The sequence below is a fragment of the Orcinus orca genome, chromosome 5 (assembly GCF_937001465.1).
Source record: "Orcinus orca chromosome 5, mOrcOrc1.1, whole genome shotgun sequence".
NCBI classification, from domain to species: domain Eukaryota; kingdom Metazoa; phylum Chordata; class Mammalia; order Artiodactyla; family Delphinidae; genus Orcinus; species Orcinus orca.
Genome location: NC_064563.1, coordinates 43,361,073 through 43,376,286, shown reverse-complemented (window position 1 = coordinate 43,376,286; position 15,214 = coordinate 43,361,073). Strand labels below are relative to the sequence as shown.

The following is a 15,214-nucleotide window of genomic DNA, read 5'->3' as shown; positions in this document are numbered from 1 at the left end:
CTAGAATGGTTTCTGAGAATTTGGCTAAACAAACAACCACTATGCAGACGAACTACATAGACTATTGCCTTATGCTTCTCTCAAATGTAATAAACATGGGTAGTCAAATCCACTTTCAATAGTGGTAATAATTCCAACAAAGCTAAAGATACTGGAAGTTTTCTTATTTTAATAGGATAGAAGAAAGGAATATAATTTGAAGTATACTGGATTAACAGAGAATACAGACTCTGAAGTTGCTATCTGTTATCCATTTTAATTCCAGAATTCTTATTGACTCTTTAATTAAAATTCTGTAGATGGAAGAGTTGTATGTTTCTAAGGAACTTGAAGTGAATGCTGTCTGCCAGCCATCTCCAAACACCCCATAACCACACACAACTCGCCTGTCAGGAGAGCTAATGCAGACATCGCAGGGCACACCACATTTGTCACTGTGGCTAATATCAGAGACACGCAGCTCTTTTTTCTTAGCACACAAAAGCAAGATATGTAATTCAATGCTCAATTTACCCTTGTCTCACAGGAGATTTTTCCCCGCTAATTGATAGAAATTAAGCCATTAATCAAGCCACTAGCCATCATTCAAACCAGAGAAGATGAATACAAACTTTCATCATAACCACCTTCCCCATTTTAGTGTTCATTAGCATTAATTTTTAATGCAATTATGCTATTCTTTTACGCTGAGCTCATAAATTACTGCTCTTTTGTTGCTGGCTGGCCTTGTAAAATCCAAACTAATGCTTTGTACTCTGATCTTAAAGGCAATTACTAGGTTCTTCTATCTTTTATATCTTTGCATCCCCAATAACATATATATATATGTGTGTGTGTGTATACACGTATATATACATACATACATATATATATATGTATATAACGAACATCCATGAACACCCAAATGCTATGCCTGTTGTTTTTTTTGTCTCTATATAAAATCTGTGTGAACATATAAATGTAAAATGTACCTAAAGTAAATAAATACACACACATACCACATATAAAATATAGACGTTAATATAAAAATAAGATCTCATATTCATACTGTATTTTGGGTTTAATATAAAGATATTCTTACAGTTTCTCATGATTAAAAAGTACTGCATCATTGTAGTAAAGTTATGTTTTTATAACAAATTAGAGAAAATAAGAATATTAATAGTGACTAATATACACACTTGTAAGGGTCAAAAAACTACTAAAAACAGAAAGAATATCTACAAAATATCAAAATCCCTTAGTTCTTTATCTAGGGTTACTGTTTTATGTTTAAATCCTTATTTTAAAAAACTTGTGTTGAAACCTGAAAATTAATGAGACGAAAATGAAGAGTAATGGAAGATCAGAAGAACCATCTACCCAAAAGTGTGTTTATAAGTGCATATAATAACTCCATAGTCTTTTATTTTGCAAAGTGAATGCATCAGTTTATTAGAGGATGACAGTAAAATAAGACAAATTTTCCATAAATGAATACTGAAGCCAGAGACAGCGTATCCACTCAGTCCTCCATCCGAGAGAAAGTGGAAAGATATACCCTCCTATAGTCCCCCAAAAGCATTGGTTATGCTCACTCCTAGGTGCAGAGGAGCTAAAAAAAAAAATCTGCAACTCTCTTCTTTGTATAACCCCAGTAATGCTTTTGCCTTTGTTCTCAAGTTGTTACGTTCTGGTCACCCACTAGCTAGAGAAAGGGTGCATATGTGCCATAAAGATTAATGAAATAAAACTTACTGGGAAGAACGGGAGAAAATATTTGCAAACAAAGCAACTGACAAAGGATTAATCCCCAAAATATACAAGCAGCACATGCAGCTCAATATCAAAAAAACAAATAACCCAATCCAAAAATGGGCAGAGACCTAAATAGACATTTCTCCAAAGAAGATATACAGATTGCCAACAAACACATGAAAGGATGCTCAACATCACTAATCATTAGAGAAATGCAAATCAAAACTACAATGAGGTGTCACCTCACACCAGTCAGAATGGCCATCATCAAAAAATCTACAAACAATAAATGCTGGAGAGGGTGTGGAGAAAAGGGGACCCTCTTGCGCTGTTGGTGGGAATGTAAATTGATACAGCCACTATGGAGAGCAGTATGGAGGTTCCTTAAAAAACTAAAAATAGAACTACCATGCGACCCAGCAATCCCACTATTGGGCATATACCCTGAGAAAACCATAATTCAAAAACAGTCATGTACCACAATGTTCATTGCAGCTCTATTTACAATAGCCAGGGCATGGAAGCAACCTAAGTGTCCACTGACAGATGAATGGATAAAGAAGATGTGGCACATATATACAATGGAATATTACTCAGCCATAAAAAGAAACGAAATCGAGTTATTTGTAGTGAGGTGGATGGACCTAGAGTCTGTCATACAGAGTAAAGTTAAGTCAGAAAGAGAAAAACAAATACCGTATGCTAACACATATATGTAGAATCTAAAAATAAAAAGAAAAAATGGTTCTGAAGAACCTAGGGGCAGGACAGGAATAAAGATGCAGATGTACAGAATGGACCTGAGGACACCAGGAGGGGGAAAGGTAAGCTGGGATGAAGTGAAAGAGTGGCATGGACATATATACACTACCAAATGTAAAACAGATAGCTAGTGGGAAGCAGCCACATAGCACAGGGAGATCAGCTCGGCGCTTTGTGACCACCTAGAGGGGTGGGATAGGGAGGGTGGGAGGGAGATGCAAGAGGGAGGAGATATGGGGATACATGTATATATATAGCTGATTCACTTTGTTACAAAGCAGAAACTAACACACCATTATAAAGCAATTATACTCCAATAGAGATGTTAAAAATAAATAAATAAAAATAAAATATAAATTTTATATATACACACAAATACATACACACATAAACACTTCCAGGCCTGCTTGAATTCACTTAATAATCACAAAATGGATATCATAATATCAGCACTAAAAATAAACCTTTGAAAATGAAACCACTGCAAATCCACAATTAATTTAAAACATTTCAAGAAGAGTTTTTACAGGCTGACTCAGGGCTTGATCCTGGCAGCCAGATGGATATAGGAGGTCAATAATCCAGAAGCAATGAGACAGTGATTAGCCAGACAGTAAAACAAGTACCCGGAAGCAATTACTGTCTAACACGTCAGAAAGCCATTTTACTGAAATAGGCAGGAAATGGATTTAAAAGATAAATTTCAATGTCTCCCTGCTGTCTTTCTAAAAATCTTGTTTAGTAAACACATTCGTAAAGCCAGTTACTACCTTAAATGATAATTACTCACGGCAAAAAGTCTTTGTTCAGAAGTGATGACTGACTGGAAGGTTCCTTGTAAAACAAGTTTACTTGTTCCTTCATATGCTGACTGCGAGGGAGAATATGTTTATTTCTCTGTGACTGTCCAGTCAGAGATACTGCAAAGCTTTAAGCTCTAAGAGAATCGGATCTGGTCCAAAAGGTTATCAACCATACTGAAATTTTGCTATAAAGTAGCAATGTGCCAAAGAGCGTGAAGGATGTTTGAAAGTCTAACAAGAAAAGTGTTGGGGTCATACTAAGCATTCCCAAAGACTCTAGCAGGTATTTGTTGAATGATGAGCTGAACACAGGTTACTATTGCTAAAGAATGTGGCATTCCTTTATTGGGGAGGGAAGCTCCTTGAAGACTCCCTCTCTCTCTTTGGAAAATGGTAGATACTTATTTATTGCTCTCAAGAATTTCTACAGAGTACTTAAAAGCTAGCTTTTTTTTTTTTTTTTCCTTTGCAGTACGTGGGCCTCTCACTGTTGTGGCCTCTCCCGTTGTGGAGCACAGGCTCTGGACGCGCAGGCCCAGCGCCCATGGCTCTCGGGCGTAGCCGCTCCGCAGCATGTGGGATCTTCCCGGACTGGGGCACGAACCTGTGTCCCCTGCATCCACTGCGCCACCAGGGAAGCCCCATAAAAGCTAGCTTTTCATTGTCCTGGAAACTACTAAGTGATGACCTTTATAGGAGCAGAATTCTATTTCTATTTCTTTTCTGACCCATTACTCAACAGAGGTGACAACTCCCTTATTCTTGAAACTTTTTTATTTGGGTTTCATGACACCTTACACTCAAGGTTTTCTTTCTCCCCACTGGTCACAATTCTCATTTTCCTATACAGGCCCCTCTAAATGTTAGGGTGCCCCAGTGCTCAGACTAGGCCCATTTTTCTTCTCTATCTTTTTTTCTCTCTCTAGGTGACCCATAGCTCTAAATACCATCTGTATGCTTATGACCCTCAAATTTTTAGGTCCTAACATCATTACCAAACTCCAGACCTTGATTTTTCTCTCTTACCCCCTAAATTTAAACTACCCTTTCCATTAGCTCCTGCCTCTTTTAGAATAAAATTCAAACTCCATACTCTTAGTGACAAAATCCTACGTAATCTGGATCCTGCTAAACTCTCTCTTTTTTTTGGTACGCGGCCTCTCACTGTGTGGCCTCTCCTGTTGCGGAGCACAGGCTCCGGACGCGCAGGCTCAGTGGCCATGGCTCACGGGCCCAGCCGCTCCGCTGCATGTGGGATCTTCACGGATCGGGGCACGAACCCGCGTCCCCTGCATCGGCAGGCGGACTCTCAACCACTGCGCCACCAGGGAAGCCCCCTGCTAAACTCTTCAACCAAATCTCTAACGCTTGTCCTAGCCACATTGGCATTCTTAAGCATTCTAAACTTGCTTCCCCCTTAGGATCTTTAGAGAAGCTGTTCCCTCCACCTAGAATGATCTTTGCATGGCAAGTTGCTTTTTGTTCAGATTTAGTTTAAATGCCAGCTCAAGGAGGCCTTCCCATAGCACTCAGTCTAAAGTAGCCAATGGTCATTCTCTAGCACATCAAGAGAGTGTAGAGAAACCAGTTAATTGTGAGGCTATTACAGGGATCTAGGCAGGAGATGATGACTACGCAGATCAGGGGTGACATAAGATGGGGACATATTTTAAATTAAAAATAGACACTAATTTTGTACAGAGTGAGGCAAAGAGAAGAATCAGGCTGATTTTCAAGTTTCTGGATCAAGTAACTAGATAAACAGTAGTGCTATTTACTAAGACAAAGAAGACTTGGGCGTGGAATTAAGAGTTCAGTTTTAAAGATGATGACTTTGAGATGCTTGTAGGTTTTAAAAAGAAAGTCTCTAAGTCTGGAGTTCAAAAGAGAAAGTCTGGGCTGAAGATATAAACTTTGAAGTAATAAGGATATACAAGGCATTTACTCCAGTGGAAAATGATAAATTCACTCAAGGAGAAAAGAGATAGAAAAGAACTGAGTTCTAGTGAATACAAACACTTGCAGACTGGGTAGAAGGAAGGGCTGGCCAGGGCTGGCAGCAAAATCAGGTAAGTATCATGCCGTATTTTAAGTGAAAAAAGGGATGTTTCAAGAAGTGTGGTGAGTTGCATTGAATGCTGCTGCAAGGTTGAATGTGATAAGAAAAATTCCACTAGATTTGGCAAATTAGACAGTATTATTGGTGATTTTGAAAAAAGCAGTTTTAATGGAGTGACGTGGTAAGTCACACTGAAGAGGAGTGACACTTAAATGAAGATTTCTGTTTCCTAGAATATGGAAGATAATATTCTCTAAATGATACCTGTGCTGAACACAAGAACAAATAATGCTAGATAAAATATTTTTAAAAAAATTAAATTAAAGGTATGGCTGAGATTACATGAAGTAAGGAATCCACAAAGACCAAAAAGAAGTTTATAGTCTTAGTAAGTCCTCTACTCATAGAGAAATCGAATCATTTGTGAAAATTTTTTTTATAAACACTAGGTTCAGAAGGTTTTACATAAAAATTCTACCAAGTCTTCAAGGAAAAGATAATTCTGATGTTATACAAACTGACTTCCTAACTCATTTTATAGGCTAGTACAAACGTGCTATCAAAAACAGTCAAGAATAGTACAAAAATGGAGAAGCTGTAGAAGCACGTCATGAATGCAGATGCAAAAAGGGTAAGAGGGAAAATACACACACATCTATTTGTACACAAATACATATACATGTATATGTATAATTTAATATATGAACAGATTAAATCAAGGAATGTTAAAAAAAGATAATACATCAAAATCATGTTGGATGAGTCCTAGGACCGTAGATTTGGTTCAACTTCAGAAGATATGTTAATGTAATTCATAACATCGTCTGATTAAAGGAGAAAAACTAAACTAAAAACCTAAATTCTTTGACAAAGTGCAACATTTATTTGAGATTAAAAACAAACTAGGAAAGGAAGGAAACATCTCTGACCTAAAAAGAGAATGTACCCCTGTCCCACAAACTAAACCAAAATGAAAAAGGTAAGGCAAATACACTTAATGGTATAATGTTTAAAAAGAATATATATTTTAAAAATTTTAATTAGTTTATTTTTATTAAAAAATCTTTTTTTATATCTTTATTGGAGTGTAATTGCTTTACAGTGTTGTGTTAGTTTCTGCTGTACAACAAAGTGAATCAGCTATACATATACATATATCCCCATACCCCGCCCTCTTGAGCCTCCCTCCCACCTTCCCTATCCTACCCCTCTAGATCTTCACAAAGCATCAAGCTGATCTCCCTTTGCTATGCAGCAGCTTCCCGCTAGCCATCCATTTTACATTTGGTAGTGTATACATGGCAGTGCTACTCTCTCACTTCGTCCCAGTTTCTCCTTCCCCCGCTGTGTCCTCAAGTCCGTTCTCTATGTCTGCGTCTTTATTCCTGCCCTGCCACTAGGTTCATAAGTACTGTTTTTTTAGATTCCATATATATGCATTAGCATATGGTATTTGTAAAAAGAATATTTTTATGCCCACAAACAGGATAACGATGCTAGCTAGCTATCACCACTTCTATTAGGTATTGGTGGTCCTAGTCAGTGCAGTAAGATTTTAAAAAGAATCACATGATATAACAAATGGAAATGAAGAAACAAAAAAGTCACTATTATTAGATAATATTATTGTCTATATAGAAACCCCAAAAGTATCTACAGATAATTTGTTAGGTACCAAATCAATATTTAAGTCAACTGCATTTGTATATATCAGCCATGAGAAGAAAATGTAATTAAAAAATAATATTTTAATAGCATAAAAATGTAACTCATCTACAAATAAATCCAACAAATTATGTGCTAGTTCGTTAGTAAGAAAATTGTAAAAGTTTATTAACAGACACTAAAGAAGACCTTCGTAAGTATGAAGAGCTATACCATGTTAAAGGATAAGAAGACACAATATCATAAAGATATCATTTCTTACCAAATCAATCTACAGAGTCAATGTAATTTCAGTAAAAATCCCAGGATATCAATTGGTCAGTCTATTTACTCTTCTATTTAGTGAATCTCAAAAAATTCTCAAATTTATTCAGAAAACTAAAGATTAAAAATAACCAAAATATTCACATAGAAGAAAAATGAGGTTGGTGACGTCTTATCAGATGTCAAGACTTATTATAAAGCTAGTAACTAACTAATACATGCTCTATTAGTACAGGGATAAATAAAATTGACCAATACAATAGGACAGAGAGGACAGAAATGGTCTACACATATTGGGAAACCTGGTTGATGAAGGAGCTGGCATTGCAGTTTAGTAGGGAAAAAGGAGTACTGAGTAAATGATATTGGGATAAACAGTTACCTATACGAAAAAAAATGGATCCCTATAGTGCACCATATACAAAAATCAGTTCCAGGTGACTTAAAGATTTAACCATGAAAGATAAAATTTTTAGAAGAATATGTAGGAGAATATGCTTATGTCCTTGAATTAAGGAAGAATTTCTGAAACAGGGCATAAAAAATACAAAACATAAAAGAAAGGACTGGTAAGTTCGAATATATAAAAATTAAGATCTATTGAGAGAGAAGATATCTGCAACATAGATTAATTGACCAAGAATTAGTAAAAGATAAAACCAATAGAAAAAGGCATTAAAAGCTTGAATAAGCATGTCACAGATGAAGAAACACCAAACCAATAAACACATGAGAAGATAATACTCAACTCCATTAGTAATCTTGGAAATGCTCATTCACACCAAGATCAGATGCCATTTTATAGTAACCACATTGTGACAATAAAACCACACATTGGCAACAATGAGAAAGATTGGAAATATCAAGTATGGCCAGGATGTGAAGCAACCAGAAATGTTATGAAATACTTGTGTGAGTAAAGACTGGCACCAACCACTCTGCAAACAATTTGGCACTCTCTGGTAGAGTGGAAGACATGTCTTCCTTATATCTCAGCAATTCTATTCCTAGGCATATATACCCTAGAGAAATTTCTGCAATATGTGTACCAGGAGAGGGGTACTAGAATGTTTACATCATCAATGTTTGTAATAGCAAAAAATCTGAAACAACCCGAGTGTCCATCAAGAGGAGAATGAATAAATTTTGATATATTCAGAAAATAGAATAGTTTACAACCGTGAAATGAATAAACCACAGCTATAGGCATTACTATGGATGTATATCATAATGTTGAATAGAAAAAGAAAGCAAGTCATAAAAAAATCATACACTGTTTTTTCATTTATAAAACGTTAAAAAGCATCTGAAACTAAATGTTACATTATTGGGAATACACACAAATGTGGTGAAACCATACAGAGAAGCAAGAGAATAACAAGCACAAAATTCAGGACAGGTAAGATTTGAGAACACTGCAGAAGGGGTTTTCATTGTTTGCATCTCAAGTTGGGAGATGAGTGCAGGTGTCTGTATTATTGTTATTTTTGTACTTTCATATATGCTATAAATACTTCTGAATGTATTTCATCCTTAAAAAAATAGTTTAAAAGTGAATAGATTAACAAATGGGGCTGGGATAACTGGATACCCACATGCAAAAGAAGAAAGTTGAACCCTTTCCTCACACCGTACACAAAAATGAACTCCAAATGGATCACAGAGAATGTTAGACCTAAAACTATAAAAGTCTTAGAAGAAAATATAGTAGTAAACCTTTGAGACCTTGGGGTAGGCAAAGTCGTTTTAGACACGACACCAAAAGCATAAGCAACATAAAATAAAGTAGATAAACTGTGCTTCATCAAAATGAAAAAAATTTGTGCTTCGAAGAATTCCATCGAGAATGGAATTAATCTGGGAAGGCTTCCTCCATGAAGCCTTCCCAGATTAATTTCATATCTTTTATGTCATAGGGACCCCAGGGAAATATTCTAACCAAACCTGTGCTACAAGCAGCTGCAGACACTGGTAGCAACTGAAGATGACCCCTAACAGCTTCCTTCTGGCCTGTTGTGTATAGTCAATGAGGAAAGATTAATCTTTTTCAGTTAAATGTCACTGATCCATAGTGGGAAAAAAATACAATATATAAGTAAGCAAATCATATATATTTACATATATGAAAACAGAACATATTTAAAGAGAAATGTAAAATATCCCATTTATATGTATTTTAAAAGAAGAGGGAAACAAAATGACATTTATTTAGTATAACAAATATAACACAGACTTTAGCTATATGTTGTAGAGAGCTGAGGAAGAAAAGTGAGGGGTGGAGAGAAACAGATACAGAAAGAGAGAGGGTGAGGGGGCAAATGTGACAAAGACAAACAAAAAAGGCATGGAAAAACAGGAAGGAGAAATAAAAAGAAGAAGATGAGAAAGAGAGGAGAAGGAAAATAAATAGGATGGGGAGAGAAAGGAAAGATTTTTGACCTTATGACAGGGTGTCAGATGGTTGGGTCATGTATAGCTTGGTTATCAGGGTTTTGTTTTTGTTCTTGTTTTTGCGGTACGCGGGCCTCCCACCGCTGTGGCCTCTCCCGCCGCGGAGCACAGGCTCCGGACGCGCAGGCCCAGCGGCCATGGCTCACAGGCCCAGCCGCTCCGCGGCATGCTGGATCCTCCCGGACCAGGGCACAAACCCACGCCCCCTGCATCGGCAGGCGGACTCTCAACCACTGTGCCACCAGGGAAGCCCGGTTATCAGAGTTTTAAAGTTGGCGAAACATCTCAGACATAAAGTCCAAACCAATTTAATACTCCTCACTGAAAGACTCGTATTAAAAGACAAACAAACAAAAAACCAATCCTTAATGTCCTGGATTAAAAACTGAGATATTATAAGAATTCTTATCACAAGTTTTTGGTTAAAATTTAGAAACTCAGCATTCTTGAAATCTCCCTCCCCCCACAACTTTTTTTCCTAGATAGAGAACAATCCTAATCCTGCTACAAAGCAAGAAGTGTCACATTTTATTTTATATACAAAAAAGGACATCTACTTTCAACAAGCAACATTACTCTTTTATGGACTTTCAAGACCATAAAATGTCTGCTTTAGAACAACAGACATTTGTAGTATCACCTAAAAAAAATATGCTCTGTAGGTAAACCTCTTGCCCTAACAAATTTCTGGAGGGTTTTTCTTTGTAAATCTCTGCATGATAAGGCCTCCATACCTGGAGCACACCATTTCCCTACATGCATCACTTTGTTTTGGCCATGCTAAGTTTCATTCTGTTCTCAACTATTTGAGAAACCATGTTTTCTTGTTTCTAGGTTTTGCAAACGCTGTGTCCTCTACCTGGAACACCTCTATCCTTTCCCCCTTTCATCTTATTTGTTCTTTAACTCTCAGCTCGGAATTTACCTTCTCCAGAAATCCTTCCTTGACCTATGAAAGTCTGATTCCTACAAGCTTCTATAGCATGCAATACTTCTTTTCAAGTTCTTCCCTCAGTCTTGAAGGTCTATCACCTAGTCTTCACAAAGTGAATTTTACTTTTGCAAAATTTGGCTCAAATGCCACTCCCTATGAAGCCTTCCCAAATCCCTACTGATGAACGTTAATTATTTCTTTGAACCCCCAACATGGCATTTATTTTATTCTCCTTATATTATTGCTTTATACGTTTTCTCCCCCACTAGCTGATATACTACAAAAGAGCCCAGATATATGTCCCCACACAGTACTTAGAACATAGGAGGGATTCAGTCAACGTAAGCTGGCTGAGTGAATGGACCAGATGAAATTAATCCTAGGGTGCAAGCCGACCTGAGAGCTGGAGTCCTGTTTATACTGAGAGGGCTAATCTAGGAACAATACCTCCTAGGTGGGAGGTGTTTCCAATTGGGTGGAAAGACCACAAATTATAAGCAGTATGAATCCCACAAGACAAAAGACTGCAATATAAAAAAGTGCTGTGGTAGCTATATAAAGTCATAAATAAAACAGTATATTACAAGAAACTTCTGGCAGTGATCTGGTAATAGATTTTGACTGAATTGATTACACACTGACAGTACTCAACATAGTCCTGCAAATGCATCAACTATGTAATGAACAGCTATTATGTTTACTGATTTTCTGATTTCCATTGATAGCTAACAGGCCAAAGCTACATATCAATATTTATGTTAGTAATACCCAAGAGCTAACAATTTTGACAAATGAAAACCTCAAAAATCTAAACAGTTCAAATTAGTGGAAATTTGAAGGCCAAATCTCAGAATATAAATGAAATACCTAACAAATGAATCTAATACACTTAATAACAGTGAAGTCAGTGTTGATAACTTTTTCCTCTAACAAATTTTAAAGGTTTCTTTTATCCTAAAGATGGGATCATTTCCTAATAAATATAGTCTCTATTTCATTCCAGAATCAAGATTTTGAAGTTCCATAGCCTCCAGCTAACACTTGGATAAACTTTACTAAGTGCTTTCATATAGTTAGTCCTTTCAAAATTCCTGTGAGATACATTGTTTTCTTCATTTTTACATGAAGAACTGAAGTCAGTGTGATTAAATAATATGGCCAGTCACTCAGTCAGTAAGTAGAAAGGCCAGAAAGCAAGTGTAGCAAAATAAAATGGCAAAGAAGCTTTCATCCTTCCACTCTTAACACTTTTTCACTGCATATCACCTTACATTTGTTGATTATACCATTACTAATTTTACAGTATATATTCTATTTTGTATTCTGCTTTTTCATTCCTACTTAACAAATCCTCTTAAGGCCGTAGACCCTCTCTGGCAAAGGGTGGTAAATTTTCTGAAGACTCAGGCTATCTCACGAATGCTTTCATGGGTTCCTGTTACCCTATAACCATCTTCAAGGTTTATTCCAGTGGTTTTCAAAGTGTGGTCGCCAAGGCCAAAGCATCAGTTTCACCTGGAAATATTTTAGAAATGCAGTAATCAGTGCCCATCTCAGAACTACTGAATCAGAAACTCTGGGGATGGTGCTATAAATTTCCAGGTGATTTCGAGGCACACTAACGTTCGAGAACCACTGATGTGTTCAAATAGAAACCTTTCTCAAGTACGCAAAAGTATGACAAATACTTAAAAATCAAACCTAAGTTCTTATTCAAAGGAAGAATAACTACTCAGGAAACAAAGTTTAAGTCCCAATTGTACCTCTAGATACATATTATGAGGAATATGATACTAATATTTAATATCCAGGACAAAGAAGTTAGGTAAGGGGTGAAATAGGGGCATAGATACCACAAAAAAACTAATTCCCAGATAATTTTTCTTTTCTGTATACTTTGTCTTTATAACATATATATGTGTGGAGATAGTATATATGTGTGTGTATAATTATATTTGTAATTATATTTTGGTATTAAAATTACTTTCTCATGCTGTTGATTCAAGTCAGGGGTCAGCAAACATTTTCTACAAAGGTCTAAACTCCAATATGCTAGGCTTTGCAGGCCATATATCTCTGCCATAACTACTAGATTCTGTTGTTGTAGGACAAAGCAGTCACAGACAATATGTAAACAATGAGTATGGTGTTTGTTCCTACTGTACTTTATTTACAAAACCAGGTGGTGGGCTGGATTTGGCAGGTTGGCTGTAGTGTGCTGACCTCTGATTTAAGCTGTCATTAAAACACATTTCCATTACCTGAGCTTCTGAGTGACTGAGGGCAGTGTGTGCATAATCAGGAACCAAATGTTGCATGAATAATTCGCACTGGAGATACTCCTTTATATGAAGAAAATACACATAATGTGATAAAGATTATGTATATACCTTTAAAGGCACTCACAGAATTAAATTTCAAAGCTGGAAGCTTTTTGAGGGGAAGGATCTTAGAAATGTCTGTTTGTACCTAGGAAGGTGTTCTGTTGATTTAATGACTAGTGGGTTTTGTGACAAGAGAAATATTCTACTCTGTTAACTGTTGTTGCCTAGAGCCAAGTTCATTCTTTTTTTTTTTTTTAATGGGTCCTGAGACAACATATAAAAAAATCAAGGGTTTGGGATATATAAACTGAGTCTGAATCCTGGTTCTTCACATATTAGTATCGTGACTATAGGAAAATTATTCAACCTTTCCAAGACTCAGTTTCCTTATCTGTAAATTGTTATCTCCCTTAGCAGATTCTTGTGAACATAGAACTAAATGAGAGAACACAGATAAGGCACAGTGCTTGGCACATTGTAGGTTTATTTGCCCTGATTGGGCCATCTTGCTCCCCTGTTTGCTGAGTAAGCCCTGAGAATACAAAATATTTTAATTTTTCCCTAACTGCATTCAAGATAAGGGAGAATATGATAATATTGAAATAATAAAATAATTTCAAGAGTTCCATTGCTAAACCTTTTAAACAAGCCCCCCCTCCCCTTTATTTGTGCCACCTCAGGTATGATTTTCATTTCAGTCTAAAATCTTTCTTGATGACTTCACTAGTTAGATCAAAAAAATTAATTTTCTCTAGTTTGACCCATGTATGGAGCATCTCTTTAAAATGAGGTATGGGACAAAAGATATTTCCTATATTCTCTGCTCAGACTTCTCTTTCCCTTTTCACCACCACCCTCCAGCCCCATCAGAAAACAGAAGTCCAAACCTCAAAACATGAATACAGGACTTGACTAAAACTGCTTCAAAGGCTTCTCCTCCTGGGTTGGGAGAATGAAAGTTTATTGGCACCTACAATGCAAGGTACTCACTCAGCAATTGCTTAGTTGTGAACAATGACCTACTGCTTTGGCTCAGTAGGTGATGATTAGGGCTTCGTGTAGCATTTGTTAAAAGGGATTTAACAAGTCTTACGTTACTTCAATCTGCTTCCCAGAATTCCCCAACTCTGTTGAAGATAAATGAAGGTGTACACTGTTGTAAAACCCCAGAGTCAGGTCAGGAACCACTAAGCAGAGTGAATTAACATAAAATACTAGACTGCTTCTTTCTGTCTGTTGCTGCAGTAAGGCTTGTCCCTCCAGAATGAGTTTTGCTGTTAGAAATGGCCAGTCTTTCAAGGAAGGTGACATTTAGAGCCTCTTTCTCTAAACCATATTCTCTGAAACACCTTCCGCCCCTTGACCTAGTTTTGCTTTTTCCCCTTTGCCACTGCACATTTCTGTTGAGTTGGGGCGGGGGGTTAAGGAGATGGGGAAAAATGAATTTTTAGTTATAAAGTAAGACAGCAATGAGACAGTTGAACTAGATATCTTTAAGATTTCTCCCAGCGCTATCATTTTGTGACTTATTTCTAATGGTAAAGAGATGAAACAAAATGGCACTTGGAAGAAGAAATAAAATGTTAACTGGAAAAGTATCTGAGAATAGGAAGTCATTTAATGAGAATTTACTGGCAGTTTATTAATAGGAAAAAAAGGAAGGGAAAATAACAAGCGAGCACTCTCCCCCCTCCTTCCCCACAGCCTGCTTCTGGAGTATGTCCTGAAGCAGAACACAGATCAATTTCCTATACCATCTGCAGCTATCTAGAGAGCATTTGGTAATGAAAACCGCCCAAGAGTAGCTTTGGCTAGATTTGTTCAAAATTGTCCAATTTCAGAATGAGAGTACTATTTGACTGAAAATACATTATAACTTCAAAAACTGTCTTAAGTTATCACTTAACACTACTAGGAAAGGCTTATATTAAATAAACACAACTGAGAAGTTTTGGAAAAGAATTCATAAACAAATACTACTGAGATATGAAAAATTCTCTTCAACACATCAAAATAGCACGCTTATTTTTGTATTCTACAAAGAAGGCAAAACTCCTGGATAAAGATCATAAGAACATTCTATTCAGAATGTTCCAACCCATACCACCAGGTGTCAAAAGCACTAAAGGTTTTCACTGTTGGTATGTTCTGTGATCATACGTGAAAATTACACTGAGTTACCTTCACTTTCATTATTTTGGCATATAATTTGACA

The 15,214-nt window shown here is 36.6% G+C and overlaps 1 protein-coding gene across 5 annotated transcripts in view; it reads right to left on the bottom strand.

Annotated features, from left to right (window-relative positions):
- Positions 1 to 15,214, bottom strand: part of RSRC1 (arginine and serine rich coiled-coil 1) — a 463,041-nt gene that overhangs the window by 16,769 nt on the left and 431,058 nt on the right. The gene's annotated exons all lie outside the window — the stretch shown is intronic.